Consider the following 8,056-nt stretch of genomic DNA (forward strand, 5'->3'; position numbering starts at 1 on the left):
GCCGCTTCACCCTGATGCAGCTGCCGCCGACCACCGCCACCCCGCGTCCCTACGCCGCCTCTCGCCGCGGCGGCCGCCTGGACAGCGCCCTGGCCCCCGGCGCCCCGCAGCGCTCTACCGGGTTCGGCCATGCCCAAGCGCCCGCTGCCTGTTTCGCCCAGCACCCGCAAAACTCCCGTGGGCCACTTACACACGGGCCCCACCGCCCTGGAACATTAAAAAAAGATATAAAAAACAATTTTAAATAATAATATTAATTAATTAATTAATTAATAATTAATTAACTAATTAGGACAAATAATTAACCTAATTAACCTCTGTTAGTTAATCTAATTAACTAATTAATGTAGCTAATCTGATAGTCAGTTAGTCTGTCAATGACAATGGGACCCACATGTCAGTTTGACTAGGTCAACTGACTAGCTGACTGCTGACATCACTATCATGCTGATGTCATAATTGTATTTTCTAATTAAGTTAATTAAATAAATTCTAAAATTAATTTAAATCTTTTAAAATTAATATAAAATAAACCGTAACTCGGATGGAAAAACTTTGTACATGAAAGTTGCTCAGAACGATGAGACAAACCCGGGTACGCAACCCGTTCGTCCGCCACACCTCCCTAGCATAGCAAAAACGCAACTTTTTCCCTCCGGTTCATCTGTCCGAAAAGCGAAACACCAGGGATATTTTCCCAGATGTTTTCCCCCCTTCACCGGTACCACCTCTTACCGCGTTAGGGCACCCCTAGCACCGCTACTTGTCATGTCATGCATTGCTATGCATCTGTTTGCTTAATATTTATTGTCCCCCCCTCCCCCTCTTCTCTCGCTAGACACCGAGATCGACGCTGCTGCTACCCAGTACGACTACGGCGTTGACGACCCCTCTCTCTTGCCAGAGCAACCAGGCAAGCCCCCCCTTTGATCACCAGATATCGCCAACTCTTCTCTCTACTTCTTGCATTAGAGTAGTGTAGCATATTACTGCTTTCCGTTAAACCTATCCTGATGCATAGCATGTCCTTGCTACTACTGTTGTTACCTTTACCTGCAATCCTAATGCTTAGTATAGGATGCTAGTTTATCATTAGTGGCCCTACACTCATGTCTGTCTGCCATGCTATACTACTGGGCCGTGATCACTTCGGGAGGTGATCACGGGTATATATTATATACTTTATATACATGACACAGGTGGTGACTAAAGTCGGGTCAGCTCGTTGAGTACCTGCAAGTGATTCTGATGAGGGGGCTGAAAGGACAGGTGGCTCCATCCCGGTAGAGGTGGGCCTTGGTTCCTGACGGCCCCCGACTGTTACTTTATGGCGGAGCGACAGGGCAGGTTGAGACCACCTAGGAGAGAGGTGGGCCTGGCCCTGGTCGGCGTTCGTGGTTACTTCAAAAAAACACGCTTAACGAGATTTGGGTATTTGATCTGAGTCTGGCTACTGGCCTATACGCACTAACCATCTACGTGGGGACAGTTATGGGCACTCGACGTCGTGGTATCAGCCGAAGCCTTCGTGACGTCAGCGACTGAGCGACACGCGCCGGATTGGACCGTGTAACGCAACTTCCTTTGTAATGGAGGTTGCTAGGTCTGCTCACCGGCCGCGTACGCAACGTGCAGGTGTGCAATGGGCGATGGGCCCAGACCCCTGCACGCATAGGATTTAGACCGGCGTGCTGACCTCTCTGTTGTGCCTAGGTAGGGCTGCGACGTGTTGATCTTCCGAGGCCGGGCATGACCCAGAAAAGTGTGTCCGGCCAAATGGGATCGAGCGTGTTGGGTTATGTGGTGCACCCCTGCAGAGAAGTTAATCTATTCGAATATCTGTGATCTTCGGTAATAGGACGACTTGGAGTTGTACCTTGACCTTATGACAACTAGAACCAGATACTTAATAAAACACACCCTTCCATGTGCCAGATACAACCGGTGATCGCTCTCTCACAGGGTGACGAGGAGAGGATCATCGGTTAGGATTATGCTATGCGATGCTACTTGGTGAACTTACCATCTACTCTCTTCTTCTGCTGCAAGGCGGAGGTTACCAGAAGCGTAGTCTTCGACAGGACTAGCTATCCCCCTCTTATTCTGACATTCTGCAGTTTAGTCCACATATGATACCCTTATTCCATTTGATACCAATGCATACATATGTAGTGTAGCTCCTTGCTTGCGAGTACTTTGGATGAGTACTCACGGTTGCTTTTCTCCCTCTTTTCCCCTTTCCTATACCCGATTGCTGCGACCAGACGTTGGAGCCCAGGAGCCAGACACCATCGTCGATGACGACTACTACTACTCGGGAGGTGCCTACTACTACGTGCAGCCCGCTGATGACGACCAGGAGTAGTTTAGGAGGATCCCAGGCAGGAGGCCTGCGCCTCTTTCGATCGGTATCCCAGTTTGTGCTAGCCTTCTTAAGGCATACATGTTTAACTTATGTCTGTACTCAGATATTGTTGCTTCCGCTGACTCGTCTATGATCGAGCTCTTGTATTCGAGCCCTCGAGGCCCCTGGCTTGTAATATGATGCTTGTATGACTTATTTTATTTATAGATTTGTGTTGTGATATCTTCCCGTGAGTCCCTGATCTTGATCGTACACATTTGCGTGTATGATTAGTGTACGATTGAATCGGGGGCGTCACAAGAAGAAAGCATAAAAAGGAAATCAAACTAGCATGGATGATACAATGAAAAAGTATGAGCACCGACATCTAGCAATGAGTGTGTGAACATAAATGTAATGTCGGTGGGAAATACGTACTCCCCAAGCTTAGGCTTTTGGCCTAAGTTGGTCTATGGCCACGGCTGGCCTGGCGGATATCCATAATAGTAGTTGTGGTCGTACTGAGAAGAAGAAGAGGAAGACTCCGATTGCCACTGGCTGACAATCATCTTCGGATCCCACTGATAATTAGACTGTCGTGAAGGATCAATTTGTGGTTCCGGCTCTGGCTCCACGGCTGGTGCAGGGTTCTGGTAGGCGTGAATAGCCTTCAACGGAACAAGGTACGTGCCTGAAGATAAATCAAACAAAGAAGGAGCAGGCAGGGTAATAGTCTCAGGATGATGTTTATTAAAGAACAATTGGTATTTAAGCTCTCCTTCCCTATTCTTAACAATAAAATCATGTGCCACCATACTTTTGTAATCTAGATAAACACGAGGCAGCACCTTTTCTTCCTTCTCAAAATGCCTAATAGGTATGTTAAAATGTGCAGCTAGGCGTGAAGCATAGATGCCTCCAAAGATGGGGCCCTTGGTACGGTTCAGACTTAACCGTTTAGCAATAATGACGCCCATACTAAAAGTGTTATCACTATATAAACCGTGGAGCAGAATAATAATATCAGGGATACTAAGGTTTCCACAGTTTCCGCGACCAATTAAGCAACAACTAGCAAATAATGCAAAATAACGTAAAACAGGAAAATGTATGCTAGTGATTCGTGCATCGGAAACCTTCCTTGTTTCCCCTACAGTGATAGTATCAATAAACCCCTCCACATCATCGCGATGTGGTTCTTCTGTCTTTCCCTCAAAAGGGACTAAACAAATCCGACAGAAATCATAAAGTGACATCTTCTTATGCTCATCGTATAAATGAAACTCCACCGTAGGTGGAGAGTTCCTAGAATGGAAATGAAAGTTTTGCACAGAGGTATTTGTGATTAAGAGATACTGATCGCATTGGTCGTGGAGGAAAGCGGTGAGGCCTGCATTCTTAGCCATTTCATGAAAATCTTCATAAATACCGACTGCTCTCAAGAAATCATCAGAAGGCCATTCACACGCCCGAACGTCCGTGGTGTGAGGCAGATTATACTTAGACTTCGGTGCCTTTTCCTTCGAGCTTTGGCTCGATGAGCCCCTCAAAAGTCTCCTCATCATTTTCTGAAAAATTCTGAACTTTTTAGTAACTTCAAAATAAAAGTAAACCAAACTCAATAATATTGATAACAATTACTCCTACAAGTGCCTAGGGCCTATATCATGCATCAAGACTACTTTTGACCATATAAATTTGACATGCAGGCTCATGAACAGGGTCACCTAAGCAGCAAAAATTTTCAATGAATAAAGCACTAGAACAAAAAATAATTGGACCAATGGAGGAGTCACATACCAAGGAACAATCTCCCCAAGCAGTTTTGTGAGAGGTGCTTTGAGCAAGGAGATCGAAAATGGCAGCAAAGTGAGCTTGAACTCGTGCTTGAGCTGGATATTCGTGTTTGGGGGAGAAAGGAGTGTGTGGGGGAAAGAATAAGTGGAGGAGGGCCACCGTGGGCCCACAAGGCAGGGGGCGCGCCCAGGGGGATAGGGTGCGCCCTCCACCCTCCTGGGCAGGTGGTTGACCCCCCTGCTATGTTCTCAGTGCCAAATATTCTGAAAATTCTAGAAAAAAATCATATTTAAATTTCAGGGCATTTGGAGATCTTTTATTTTCGGGGTATTTTTATATTGCATGGATAATCAGATAACAGACAGAAAAATATTTATTTTTATTTTATTTCATATAAATAACAGAAAGTAAAAGTGGGATACAGAAGGTTTTGCCTTCTAGTTTCATCCATCTCATGATCATCAAAAGGAATCCACTAACAAGGTTGATCAAGTCTTGTTAACGAACTCATTCCGAATAACATGGAACAGAAGAAATTTCGAATAACACTATGTTACCTCAACAGGGATATGCACATCCCCAATAATAAGAATATCATATTTCTTCTTGACAGTAGGAAGAGGAAATTCAAAACCTCCAAATATAATCGATGGAATTTTCCCAATAGAGTTGATACTATGAACTTGAGGTTGTTTCCTCGGAAAGTGTAGCGTATGCTCATTACCATTAACATGAAAAGTGACATTGCCTTTAGTGCAATCAATAACAGCCCCTGCAGTATTCAAAAAAGGTCTTCCAAGAATAATAGACATACTATCGTCCTCGGGAATATCAAGAATAACAAAGTCCATTAAAATAGTAACGTTTGCAACTACAACAGGCACATCCTCACAAATACCGACAGGTATAGCAGTTGATTTATCAGCCATTTGCAAAGATATTTCAATAAGTGTCAACTTATTCAAATCAAGTCTACGATATAAAGAGAGAGGCATAACACTAACACCGGCTCCAAGATCACATAAAGCAGTTTTAACATAGTTTCTTTTAATGGAGCATGGTATAGTTGGTACACCGGGATCTCCAAGTTTCTTGGGTATTCCACCCTTAAAAGTATAATTAGCAAGCATGGTGGAAATTTCAGCTTCCGGTATCTTTCTTTTATTTGTAATGATATCTTTCATGTACTTAGCATAAGGATTGGTTTTGAGCATGTCAGTTAATCGCATACGCAAAAAGATAGGTCTAATCATTTCAGCAAAGCGCTCAAAATCCTCATCATCCTTTTTCTTGGATGGTTTGGGAGGAAAAGGCATGGGTTTCTGAACCCAAGGCTCTCTTTCTTTACCATGTTTCCTAGCAACAAAGTCTTTCTTATCATAACGTTGATTCTTTGATTGTGGGTTATCAAGATCAACAGAAGGTTCAATTTCTATGTCATTATCATTACTAGGTTCAGCATCATCATGAACATTATCATTTATATTACCACTAGTTTCAGGTTCATTACCAGATTGTGTTTCAGCATCAGAAATAGAAATATCATTTGGATTCTCAGGTGTTTCAACAATAGGATCACTAGAAGCATGCAAAGTCCTATCATTTTTCTTTTTCTTCTTTTTAGAAGAACTAGGTACATCTATATTATTTCTCTGAGAATCTTGCTCAATTCTCTTAGGATGGCCTTCAGGATACAATGGTTCCTGAGTCATTCTACCAGTTCTAGTAGCCACTCTAACAGCATTATCATTATTTTTATTATTCAATTCATTGAGCAAATCATTTTGAGCTTTAAGTACTTGTTCTACTTGAGTGGTAACCATAGAAGCATGTTTACTAATAAGTATAAGTTCACCTTTGACACTAGCCATATAATCACCCAAGTGTTCAAGCATATTTGAATTGTATTTCAATTGTCTACCAAAATAAGCATTAAAATCTTCTTGCTTAGCCATAAATTTATCAAACTCATCCAAGCATGGGCTAGCAAACTTAGTAAATGGGATTTCAACTTTATCATATCTATAGAGAGAATTTACCTTTACTACTTGTGTCGGGTTATCAAGACCATGAGTTTCTTCAATAGGAGAAGGATTTGGATTATATGTTTCTTCAACAGGCGGTAAATTAAGACCATGTATTTCTTCAATAGGAGGTAAATTCTTAACATCTTCAGCTTTAATACCTTTTTCTTTCATAGATTTCTTTGCCTCTTGCATATCTTCAGGACTGAGAAATAGAATACCCCTCTTCTTCGGAGTTGGTTTAGGAATAGGCTCAGGAATTGGCTCCGGAGGTGTCCAATTATTTTCATTTGTCAACATATCATTCAATAGAATTTCAGCTTCATCCGGTGTCCTTTCCCTGAAAATAGAACCAGCACAACTATCCAGGTAATCTCTGGAAGCATCGGTTAGTCCATTATAAAAGATATCAAGTATTTCATTTTTCTTAAGAGGATGATCAGGCAAAGCATTAAGTAATTGGAGAAGCCTCCCCCAAGCTTGTGGGAGACTCTCTTCTTAAATTTGCACAAAATTATATATATCCCTTAAAGCAACTTGTTTCTTATGAGCAGGGAAGTATTTAGCAGAGAATTAATAACTCATATCCTGGGGACTACGCACACAACCAAGATCAAGAGAAGTAAACCATATCTTAGCATCACCCTTTAATGAGAACGGAAATATTTTGAGGATGTAAAAGTAACGAGTTCTCTCATCTTTAGTGAACAGGGTGGCTATATCATTCAATTTGTAAGATGTGCCACAACAGTTTCAGATTCATAACCATGAAAAGGATCAGATTCAACCAAAGTAATTATATCAGGATCAACAGAGAATTCATAATCCTTATCAGTAACATAGATAGGTGAAGTAGCAAAAGCAGGGTCAGGTTTCATTCTAGCATTTAGGGATTGCTTACTCCATTTAGCTAATAACCTTTTGAGTTCATTTCTATTTTTGCAAGCTAAAATAGCGAAAGAAGCTTCTTGATCAAAAACATTACCCTTAGGAATAACAAGTGATTCTTCATCATCACTTTCATCAGTATCATCAGCTTCAATATTTTCAATCTCTCTAGCCCTAGCAAGTTGTTCATCAAGAAAATCACTAAGTGGCACAGTAGTATCAGGCATAGAGGTAGTTTCATCATAAGTATCATGCATAGCAGAAGTGGCATCATCAATAACATGCGACATATCAGAACGAATAGCAGAAGCAGGTTTAGGTGTCGCAAGCTTACTCATAACAGAAGGTGAATCAAGTGCAGAGCTAGATGGCAGTTCCTTACCTCCCCTCGTAGTTGAGGGATAGATCTTTGTTTTTGGATCTCTCAAGTTCTTCATAATGATAAGCAGATATATATCCCAAGTGACTCAAAGAATAGAGCTATGCTCCCCGGCAATGGCGCCAAAAAATAGTCTTGATAACCCACAAGTATAGGGGATCGCAATAGTTTTGGAGGGTAAAGTATTCAACCCAAATTTATTGATTCGACACAAGGGGAGCCAAAGAATACTCTCAGGTATTAGCAGCTGAGTTGTCAATTCAACCACACCTGGAAACTTAATATCTATAGCAAAGTGTTTAGTAGCAAAGTAATATGATAGTAGTGATAACGGTAGCAAAAGGTAACAGTAGTAAAAGTAATGTTTTTGGTATTTTGTAGTGATGATAGCAATAGCAATGGAAAAGTAAATAAGCGAAGAACAATATACGAAAAGCTCGTAGGCAATGGATCAGTGATGCAGAATTATGCCGGATGCGGTTCGTCATGTAACAGTCATAACCTAGGGCGACACAGAACTAGCTCCAGTTCATTGATATAATGTTGGCATGTATTCCGAATATAGTCATACGTGCTTATGGAAAAGAACTTGCATGGCATCTTTTCTCCTACCCCCCCCCCCCC

Source organism: Triticum dicoccoides, chromosome 2A, assembly GCF_002162155.2.
Source record: "Triticum dicoccoides isolate Atlit2015 ecotype Zavitan chromosome 2A, WEW_v2.0, whole genome shotgun sequence".
NCBI classification, from domain to species: Eukaryota; Viridiplantae; Streptophyta; class Magnoliopsida; order Poales; family Poaceae; genus Triticum; species Triticum dicoccoides.